Source organism: Pollachius pollachius, assembly GCF_949987615.1.
Source record: "Pollachius pollachius genome assembly, chromosome: 3".
Lineage (NCBI taxonomy): Eukaryota > Metazoa > Chordata > Actinopteri > Gadiformes > Gadidae > Pollachius > Pollachius pollachius.
Genome location: NC_136936.1, coordinates 49016616 through 49028877, shown reverse-complemented (window position 1 = coordinate 49028877; position 12262 = coordinate 49016616).

Here is a 12262-nt window from a genome sequence, read left to right as displayed (position 1 = left end):
GGTTTCTATGGGTTTTAGGGTTTAGTTTTCAGTTCTATGGTTGGGATTAGGGTAAAGGGTTTCTATGGGTTGGGTTCTAGGGTTTAGATTTCAGTTCTAGGGTAAGGGGTTTCTATGAGTTGGCTTTTGGGGTTTCATTGAAATCGTATGATTTGGCATGAGGGTTTACTATTTGGGTATAGTTTTAGGGTTTGGTTTTGCTTCCTATGGTTTGGCTCTTAGGGTTCGCTTGTCAGGAGTTCCTATACACATTTATACATATATATATATATATATATATATATATATATATATATATATATATATATATATATATATATATATATATATATATATGCATACACATATATACATTTATATGTATGCATAATTGAATATACATGCAAATGCATATATATATATATATAGATATACAACTACATAGATGTATATATATGTATATATACACAAATATAGATATACATTTATAGATAGATATGTACATATTTATCAGCATATTGACAGGACAGCTACATCTTCTCTTAGAGTATAAAGGTGTGGACCACATGTGCATTGTTCATAGTCATTCTTTACAGGGTTTGAATATCACCGGCGACGTATCGTTTTTAAAGGAAACATGGAAACATTCAATTGAACCGGAAAGGGGAACAATCCTTTTTGTTTGAATGTGTTCAGAGAGCGGTAAAGATGGCTGAGAGCTGGGGTGATGGCGCCTCAGGTGATTTACCATAAAGGTATCATCATCCACCGCCGCCTGGAGATGTTTAGAGGGGTTTGTGTCCCCGCGCAAAATAAAACCCTTTTGCTAGGTGCTTCCGCTGAATGGCTTTGTAATTGTACGCGGCGCACAACTTCACTCACTCCAATTCATGTGCAAAACACATAAATACGATAACTACAGAGGGGATGAGGCACGGAACACACTGTAATAATGTAATAACATCCCCCCCCCCCCTCCCCTTGTGAACCGAGTCAGAACACCGTGGAGTTTATGTTTCTGTGCCACGGGGAGGTAATATGAACTGTGTCGGCAGAAATTACTTATTTCATTATTCTGTCCCAGAAGATCTTTCCCCAAGAGTGGTGTGTTCCTCCCTATCCCCGCACAATTTCAACTATTTCTCCCAGTTGTTGAGGGATAGGCCTGCAATTTGCGCAAAATGACTATTATTTTCCTTTCTAAAGAAATCAACAACTTAAAAGTAGTGCAATAGATTCTTGAGTCTTTGCAGCTGCGCTCTTTTTCCCCTTCTTATTCAATGCCGTCTTCTTACAATATGCATTCACTGTCAAAATGTGTTCTGCTAATCTTGCGGGAATCGAGAACAGGAAAAGGAAATCGCCCTTTAAGTCTCTTAATAGCAGTGGTGGCACTGGAATCAAAGTGGGACCATGCTGTGAAACGTCTTGTTTTGGTTCCCCGGTAACACCAAGCTTTCTTCCAACCGCTCATCAACCCATGAGCAGAACTAACACCACCTGACGCGTCTATCTCCCGTCTCCGTACCCCCACCCCCCCCACCTCCGTGCCCTTGATCAGCGGCAGCAGACAATGCCGCGGATCATTTCCCCCCGGTGTGGACCCCCAGCGTGACTCGACTCGATAACCTGATATTCCGCCGTCTCCTGAATGCGGCCAATTTACCTGAAGGTCAGTGGGATTCTTCGTAGTTATGTTTTTTGGATTCCGGCCTCTATTTGGTGACCTCCCCGCAGTGAGGCAGCGGGGTATCCCACGAGGAACAAACAGAAGCAGCGGGCGTCGCGGCGCCGGCGTTCACCTCGCCTTGAAGGCCGGGACAAGGGTGCCATTATGCAAACCTGACGGCAACCGAGGGCAGCTGAGTCGGTTCTTCCTCCCGCCAAGTGTCGGCCATCTTGGTTTAGTATTACCAGGACGAAGGTGGATCGAGGATGGAACGCTGCAGCAGACTGCATCCTGGGTGTTTGGTGTGTTTATGAACGTGTGTGTGTGTGTGTGTGCGTGTGTGTGTGTGTGTGTGTGTGTGTGTGTGTGTCTGAGTGTCTGAGTGTCTGTGATGTGTTGGTAACGGCTGTGACGGTGGTTAGGAGTACAACTCCATGTCTTTACATGTCAATTATTGAGACCTATTGCATTTTACACACGCGTATTTAGCGTTCTATACACATGAGGCTTTAAAACGCTATGGAAAATCACACATTGAATCTGTCCCACTATCATGGAGTATCAGATGTTAGACTCAGAGCCAGGTGAGTTCCCTCTCTGCAGCTGGAGTAGGTCGGAGGCCCTCATCACCATCGCTCACGTCCAGGTCCGGTTCACGAGTGGTCTGCACCTGTTTGGACTCCTGCCAGAGAGCATCTCCTCAGTAGTCTCTCTCCCTCTCTCCCTTTCCCCCTCTCTCTCTCGCGCGCGCCGCTTGACAAGAGCATCTCGCCCGCCCCGTCGAGAACCATCCCATCGTCTCGTGAAGGGAGACGTTTAGCACCTGACAACGTGTACGCTAAACGGTCGTCAACACCGCCGCCGGGGCGGCCGAGAGACAGAGGGGCCACGCACGGCCGAGACCACCGGGAATGTGGATTCATCTCCTCCTCCTCCAGCACGCTCTGACCAACCCCCCCCACCAAACCCCCCCCACCAAACCCCTACCACAACCACCCTCCGCCCCCCGCCGCTGAGTGGCGTCTCTGTGATGGCTCTTCATGTCCCTGGCAGCTCTGACACAGGTAATATGCTCGCCGCGGGCCACCGCCTGCGGCAGAGACAATGATGTACATATCGTTCCCCGCTCACGCTCTCCCCCCCCCCCGCTGACTGATTGAAGACTGTAATCTGTGGCTGGACTTTCTCTCTCTGATGACACATGTCTCAGGGAGCCCACCATGGAGAGCGCTCGTCGCCGCCGCTGCCGGCCACAGAACTCATCCGGGAGGCTTTCAGCCTTCAAGAGGGACTGGAGTCCACCACCACCACCACCGCGGAGGTGAGCTCAATTTTCGCTCCCATTTACACCATTGTTGTAAGTGTCGGATAGGAAGCATCTCTCCCGGCGGATAGTGGTCAAACAGCGGTTAGTCTGAAGATGACACCCACCCCGGCGCATGGAAACCATCTGGGGATCCCCAAGGTCACCCTGTTGTCGACGGCAACGCGCGGCTCTCAGAGTCCTCCCCCCCACACCTCGCATGGGGGGAAAACGACACTTTGCAGGGCCGAGCGAGAGAGTAGAGAGAGAGGCGAAGCGGCAGGCAGCAGGAGTTTAGCCCGCTGGGTCAAACCATGAATATATAGAAGGGGGGGGGGCGCGGGCAGCCCCACTGCAGGCGTGATCACTTCTTCCACGTGTAGAACAAACGTTTTCCATTGTGTGCCGACCAGGGAAAAAGCAGAAGGCATGGCGAGTTAATGTTCAGTCTCTGTGCTCCATCAGTCGGGTCTGAACCGGTCCGAACCGGCGAGGTTATCGCGAGCCCGTCTGCCCCCGATAACCTTGCCGGTTCCGACTCGAACCCTTTCCATAAAAATGTGCGAGAGTTCCCGGTTGATAACAGGTCGGGTCCTCTTCTACCGACGGTACCTAGCACATTACCGGCTGGCTGTCGTGGGAGCCCTAATGTGTTCTGGGCAATTGACCAACACGGCGTGTTTTACTGCCCCGGCGCTGAGTTAGAGCTGTCATCATTACACGTCCAGACACCCCCCCCCCCCCCCCCTTTTTCCTTTTGTGTGCGGGGCTTTTATGGTGCGTTCAGCAGTGCTGGTCTATGTGAAGGTTGGGCGGAACCCGGATGAATGGCGACGATGTGCTCCTAAGTTGAGGCCTATAGGCTGAGCCTGAGATCGGTCTCTCTCTCTCTCTCTCTCTCTCTCTCTCTCTCTCTTTCTCAGGCCTCTCTCTCTCTCGCCATATCTCTCTCTCTTAGGCCTCTCTCTCTCTCTCTCAGGCCTCTCTCTCTCCCCCCCTCTCGTCTGTCTCTCTGTCTGTCTGTCTGTCTCTCTCTCTCTCTCTCAGGCCTCTCTCTCTCTCTCTCAGGCCTCTCTCTCTCTCTCTCTCTCAGGCCTCTCTCTCTCTCTCTCTCGCCATATCTCTCTCTCTCAGGCCTCTCTCTCTTAGGCCTCTCTCTCTCTCTCTCTCTCTCTAAGGCCTCTCTCTCTCCCCTCCCTCTCGTCTGTCTCTCTGTCTGTCTGTCTGTCTCTCTCTCCCCTCTTTCTCTCTCTCTCTCCCCCTCTCCCTCTCTCTCTATCTCTCTCTCTGTTATTAAAAGTTAGCGATGGTGCCACCATTCACATTATTCTTCGTCAAAGACGCGCAGTCCAAAAAAACACTGAAAAAATGATCCTGGATGGGAGGGAATTGATCTCAAATTAGATTTCACAGCTCAAACTGAAAATAATAAGTTAATTATGTAGGCCTATTTCAGCTCATTATTAAAAATTAATTGGAAGGGGAGATTAACCCATATGGAGATGTGTATATGTACAGCATATGAATATGGAGAGGTAGGTGCATCTGTACGTCCATGCATATACGTCTATATAAATGTATATGTATATAGCAAAGGTCAAACCTTTTAAATACCCAGCGTTTGCTCACACTACCACTCAATTCAATCATAAAATCATAAAAATTGATGTTTTGCAAGGGAATATTATTGTATACCCTGATAATTCTCTGAAAGCAAAAAGACGGACACACGAAAACATGCACCGATCAGACTGGACCAAGCAGCCTCAACCGAGTCTGAAGCAACTTCAACGGGAACAACTTGCAGATGTTTTCCAACGTCCCCTTCCCACGCACGTCTTATATCAGTGTTTTCTGGAACCGGGGGCGAGCGGCTTTCGAAAATAAAAAAAGAGAGAGAGAGGAACTTTACATTGTGCCAGAAAAAGGAATGGAAATTACGGGCAGTGTCAGATAATTGAGCTTGTCGCACAGAGACACGCTAATAACAGACGGAGATGTGAACGACGTGTCACTCCTTAGCGCGGGTGACAGACTCTCTCCGCTGTTGATGAGCTGTTTAGAGGGGAAATTGTTCCACGCAAACACCAGCGCTATTACAAGCTGGCAAGCCGCGCGCTTGTGTACCCAATTCTGCTTGAACTGACAGAATCCAATTGACCGGCAAATATCCATGCACTTTATTGTCTTTATTCTCCCGACAATGCGGATAATTACTGCAGCAAGTAAAACTGAAAATAGAATTTCAGTGCGCCGAGGGCCTCTGGGAACGATGGCAGGGCTGTCTCAGCAAGTCCTTTATATTTATGTTTTTGTATGGGAGGACTTAGTGTTGGTGTTAGCGTGGAGGGGGACGTAGCTCGTAGCTCCACGGTGTAGTGGCTGGTAGATCTATGGGGACACGACAGATTTGATCTTATCTGTATTTTATTAACCGTTGAAATGTATATTGTTTTATAAAAAACATATATTAAGATCTGGGAAACCTATTCTATCTCTTTTTTAGTGTTCTATGTGTAAGAGATGAGGGGTTTATTTTACGATAACGATTACACATAGCGATACATTATCGCTCTGTTATTATCGCTAATTACAGTGCTACTTACTTAGTTACTACTAATAATTTGACCCAAAATGTAACAAAGAATTATACTATTGCTTTAAAAGTATTTTCGTTGCTTCCAGGAAAAAGAAATGTTGTCGACGTTCAGTTCTACGGTTGGAGGTAACCGACCGCTGGATGTTGTAATTGACCAATCAGAATCGAGTATTCAACAAAGCCCTGCAATAAAGAGGGTTAGGGCGTTAGAATACGTCAGAGTCTGTCCTGAAGGCCAGGCGTCCAAATGATTTGACCTTATTGAAGGTAAGCAGGCAGCACCTCTTCTGTTTAACCTATAAGGACCCTGTTAAATGTAGGCGTTACAACAGTCAAAGTGTAGCATGTGATTTTAGAAACCGCATACGGTCACGCTTACGCTTCCACTCAGCAAACGAGCGGTGAAGTGCTCGTTATTCTATAGGACGAGTTTTAAGTGCTTATAGTGGTTATTCATTTGTGCACTTTGAAAGAGATGGTTTTTTTTTCTCCTCAATACCATTTTACTAAAGTAATCAAAGGGGAAATTAAAAACACATTTGGAGCTCAAATTATTATGCTTGTTTCTAAATACAGAGTCCTGTTTTTTTCAATGTCAAATGTCAAACATTTAAAAAAGAACCGTCTACGCTTCACAAGCAGATGGTTTGAGGGATAGCAAATGTACTCAATATCCCCACAAAGGCTTCTGGGTGCAGAGGTCTGTCTATCTATCTGTGTGTGTGTGTGTGTGTGTGTGTGTGTGTGTGTGTGTGTGTGTGTGTGTGTGTGTGTGTGTGTGTGTGTGTGTGTGTGTGTGTGTGTGTGATTGCGTGCATATGTTTGTGTGTCTGGGTGCGTGAGTGTGTGTGTATGTGTGTGTGTGTGCGTGCGCATGCGTGTGTATGTGTGTCCACGTGCGTGCATGCGTGTGTTTGTGTGTGTGTGTGCGCGTGTGTATGTGCGTGTGTTTGCGCACGCATGTTCCATTTTTTACCCCATCGTCTTGTGGCTGAACGAGCAGCTACAGAAGAGTGTTCAACACATCGTGTCGTAAGGTCATCTAACGCGTCCGTCCCGACCGGAGGACAACCTGACCAGGGGACTCTGTTGAGGGGCCCAAAAAACAATCCAGGAATGAACATCTACCCTCCGGGACCCTGCTCCAAAACGGTCTAGGGCAACGGGTCCACTGCCTATACATACATATATATAAATAAATAAATATATATCTATGTATATACATTCTCTTAACTTTAACTTTGTTGTGAGGGGGGTGACGGCGGTCTATCAGGAGGATGTAGAGGAAGTGGGTCCAACAAGTCGGTGGTTATCTGTGGTAGGGGAGTCCGGCCAGAGGTGGGCTTTGTGCTGTGGACCGGCCCGCCGCTCCGCGGCCTTTGTGGCGGTAACAAGCTCAGCTCAGGCTCCAGTGAAGCGAGAAATTGTAAACTCTCCAGAGAGGCCCAGCATGGAGATAAGGGCTTTAGTGTTTGCTGCTGGCTCTGTGCTGCTGCTGCTGGTGGTGGTGGTGGTGGTGTTGGTGGGGGTGGTGGGTGGTGGGGGTTGGGGATGGATCTGATAGGGTCCCCGGTCCCACAGCAGAATGGGTGTGATGATACCTCCCATTCCGTTGAGAGTTATGTCTAATCCCCTCTTGCCAGTGTATTCACTTGCAAATACTCCTGTCACCATTAATATGTATTAACATCCTCCACACGCTGTTCAATACAGATCTACCCCCCCCCCCCCACCCCCGGACCGAGTCCTGAATAAGATGAATGGCTCTGAATGCTCTGCTGCTATTCAGACACGGCCTGTAGATATATATATAGAGCGATAGCGCTGTGTGCACAGAGAGGTGTTGGTACACAGGCCAGTGGAGAGGATCTGGGATCGTTCAGTAATGGCTTTATTGTAAATCTCCCTTTTAAGAACAGGAAGACACCGGAGCATCGGATGGGAAGCACTCGAGAATAATGAGATGACAACAGAATCACAAGAGGCTGAGACAATATCGATTTGGTGACGTGCCGAAAGAAAAAAAATAAACGTCAAAGGATTAAAATAGATGTTTTTTTATAAATAAAATAGCAAATATAAATTACAAATATTTTGAGAGACAAATAAACAATGAGAAAATAGCACAATAAACGACTTTTTATCAACTTTGTGTAATAAAAGATTGACCTGACCTGCTGTTGATTTATCGTGAAATCACCAACTGTCGTTTATATTCTACTGACCTCCAAAAATAACACAATTAGAATCAAGAGGCACACATGCAATCGTTTGGGTGTGCATCCTTTTGTCATTATTATTATTATTAGTAGTAGTATTATGTCTGTTTCAAATAAGCTAAATCATCCCCTTCTGAGTTATATTCCCAAGCTGTCGTTTGTCACCGTTGGAGTTTATTAAGATGAAGCTTTAGTCTCCAGTCGGCTCAGAGTGATCCCAGATTCATTCAACAAGATAAAGGACCTTCGGGAGGATTTATGTGCGACTCTGTGAGCCTACATTTTGTCATTCTAATCCACACAGATACACGCAGACACTGACACACACAGACAGATACACACATACACACAGATATACAGACACATACACAGATATAGACACACACACACACATATTCACAAACACATAGACACAGACACACACACAAATACACACAGCCACAGATACACTCACACACACACACACACACACACACACACACACACATAAACTATTAGACCCAGACAAACAGATGCACAGACATACAGCCACACATATACACACACACACACACACACACGCACACACACACACACACACAGGCACACAGACACACACAGGCACATAGACAGACAGACAGACACAGATCCCTTGAGAAGCTCATTAAGGCCGGGCCCCTGAAGCCAGGAGCCAGCAGCATTAAGAGCACTGGGGCCCATCTGTCAGCTCCCTGGCAGAACCGGAATCAACTTGTCAATTACTGGACGTGTTTATGGAAATTACATGTTTGTTAACATGCTGGAAAAATGTGCTCCGGACTCAAGCAGCGTGAGCTCGGAGAAACAATTTCGCTGGGAAATCACCTTTCAGACGGCGGTAGGTGATCCTCATCAGAACACACGGGAGGCATTTCAGCTCACCGCTCTGAGGAGGAATAAGTGGCCCGGCCACAAGAATCACAAAATAAATGGAAGGCAGGCACAGGCAAGGTATTGTGAATTGAACTTTGCTAAAATAGTTTGGATAAACAAATAGGCCTCATCACAGTCAGCCACTGCTGTTAACTTCTGTAAAATATGTTAAATTCATTAATTCATTTCCTAATTTTTTTTGTAGTACAGATTTAATCCACGAAATTGCGTCTGAAGAAATGTCATCAACGCATCCCTTTGTTCAACGCATCCTTCCCCGTCCTGTATGTACGGCGATGTATCCAGACAGACGCCTACAGCGGTCTACCTGTTTGTATTCCCTCATGTGTGACGCCTGATTTCTGCTCACAAACGCTCGTGAAATGGAGCCAATTGACAACCACGCGTCCGCGATGCCCGGCAGAGCTCATCTCAGAAGAGGTAATTTTGTTGCGGCAATTACCTTAGTAATGTATTCCAAAGTCTGGGCATTTCCTCGCTGCTAAGGTGAACCGTTGACAGCATGTTTTGATTTCTAAAGCAACTGTGCTTTTCACTTTGTGATCAGACCGAGAAGTGTCTGTCTGACTGTCTGCCTGTCTGTCTGACGATCTATCTGTATATCTGTCTGACTGTCTGTCTTCCTACCTGTATGTATGTCTGTCTATACACATGTTTACCTGTCTGGTTGTCTGTCTGCCAATCTACCTGTATATCTGACTGTCTGCCTGTCTGTCTGCCTGCCGATCTACCTGTATATCTGTTTGACTGTCTTGTCTTCATACATGTATGTAATTCTGTCTATTCATCTGTTTACCTGTCTGCCGCTCTGTCTACCGATCTCCCTGTATATCATTCTGACTGTAAAAGAAAGACCCCACCTCATTACTGTTTCCCTGTTGCAAGGAAAAAACGTACAAATCTTCCAGGCTGTGACAAAGCCGTGAACGAAGAAGACGCTATACCCCCACTACCACTACCACCCCCACTACTACTACTAAGGCTGTAAGACGTATCCATTCCTGGCTGCATCGTCTGTCAGCCCCCCCTGACAACGTCACCGCACAGAGGAGCTGTCATCACACAATTACTCTCCAGCATTACTGGGGCCCTACAGCTTCGTGAAACCGAGGTGACACACTTTACCATTCAGATTGGATTCTCCATCATTGGCACTTAAATGCTGCACTCACCCTTTTTTATTTTTTTTCATGAAAAGATAAAGAGCTCTGTAATCTGCCGCAGCCCGGCCATCTCTGTGAAAGCTTGTCAGGCGGCATTTTGTTGTTGGGGAGAACTTGTCAAAAATCCTTTTGTTGTTGTTGTTTTTTGGTTGCCGTTTGTTGTATTGCTATACGTTGGGTGAGAGCTGCTGTCCTTGTGTACAGTAAAGAATCAAAGCGGTTTCCACACACTGTAGTTTCCACTAAGGGACAAGAGATACAAGAGATATAATAGATATAATAGCATACTCTGGATAGTATCACTACAATAGCTCTATTATATAATGTGGCATATTCTATCTATCCATCACCTTGCGGTCCCCCTGTCTACTCAAGCCTTGTCACTATGTGGAACAACTGTTTTCTGAAGACAGTGCTTCTGCCGTAGGTCTACCCGATATACTGCTGAAAATTATGCTTTGTTTATGCTCGTGTCTACGCTAGCTTAGAACATTGCATGCGAATGCGTGTGTGTGTGTGTGTGTGTGTGATGCCTGACTAACAGTCCAGACATCGTGTGTGTGTGATGTCTGACTAACAGTCCATACATCGTGTGTGTGTGTGTGTGTTTGTGTCTGTGGGTCTGTATCTGTGTGTGTATTCGGTGTGTGCACGTGTGTGTGTGTGATGTCTGACTAACACTCCAGTCATCGTGTGTGTGTGTGTGTATGTGTGTGTGTGTGTGTGAGTGAGTGTGTGTGATGTCTGACTAACAGTGCAGACATCGCGTGTGTGGTTGTATTTCTGTGTGTCTGTGTGAGTGTGTGTGTGCGTCTGTGCACATGCGTGTGCAGGCCTTCTCACACACAGCAGAAGAACAAACGTTGTGCGTGCGTGTGCAGGTCTGCAGCCCGCGGTTTACAGGCCAGATGGGCGCTAATCAGCAGATCAGTTCAATGTTTGTGCAACTTTATGCCCGTTATTACGGCTTGTTTCTCCTCACGTGTGATCTCCTCCGATGACTCGCTCCCCTGCCGGCCCCGAGGGACCCTGATCTGCCTCCACAGCGGCTGTCTTCCGCCGGGGCCCCTGGGCCCCGGGGCCGGCGGGCTTGTCCGTCGGGTCTGTCGGCGGCCATGCTGCAGTGGTTTAAGGGCCCCGGCGCGGGGGAGCGTCTCGGTGGCGGCGTTTCCACGGCGACATATGGCTAATGTCGCGCCGCCGCTACTGTCTCTCGGTGGGGCGTTAGCGAGTCCATAAAACCGTTGTGTCGCGTAATGTCGACGCGTCGACGGTTTGACGTCTCTGTTTCGTGCAATTTTACGACCTTTTCCATCTTTTTAATTTATTTTTTTATGCTGGTAAGGTTTCCGTGGTGAAACGGTGTAGCTTAGCATGCTACTGTTTTTTTCGCTTTTTTGTCAAACGTGATTAAGAGTGAAGATGAAGAAAGAAATACGAGCTAAATATCGGTTCGTTGTGCGAGACATTAAAGCTGTATGGAACCGGACCAGGAAACTTTCCCAAGGTATGTTCTTACAATCGGGCATACATTGTTATTCCCCGGCTACCTGTAACAGTGAGCACTTCCATTCAATCACGTCACATAAGTGTTGTTCTGTCTGCCGGAGTGAAGAGGTTAATTCTTTACTTTGGAACCCATGCCCCGGCTTTGTCGCTCTGCTTTTTATCGCCGTAATTGAGACTCTTTAACGGTGCTTTTGTTTCTTTTCTTAGCTATGTAATGAGCTGGATAGATCCTCAACGGCCTCAATCACAATGCACTAATCTGACTACATTGTTTGACAAGTGTGTTCCGTATGGCTCGGAGCGAGAGAGATGTAATCTAAGAACAATTATGCCAATTCCCTGAGAACAGCATGTGGCAGGTCAGAAGCGTTTTAGATTTTCACAGGTTAAATGTAATGGCCACTCCAAGTTCCTGTTGCTAGAGAGTTTTGCGGGCATTTTTTTCTTACAAACTCAAACTTGGTGATTTGAAAATAATAAGAAAAAGAGAAGGTTTTTTATTATGTACAGTGTAAAGCTGCTTCATATGTCCATTGTTTGTCTTTATCTCCCTAACATCAACGCTATCTCTCACCCCTGTCATGGCTGTCCAATATAAGCTGACAATTACATGAGTAATCCCGCAACAAACCAGGCGCCCACATGGTTCATATGGATCATTGTGTGAAGCCGTTGTTCCAAATATTCAATAAACGTTACATTTACTTTTACATTTAGGGCATTTAGCACACGCTTTTATCCAAAGCGACTTACAAAAAGTACATTTGTCCGAATAAGAGAAACAACAATATATCGTTGTCGTTACAGTAAGAATGTTCATAGAACCAAGTGCCAAGCACTAACAATCATTAGGTTAACCCATTCCCCGTGTACAACAAAGATAGCTAGGATAAGATGCTACACGATGCT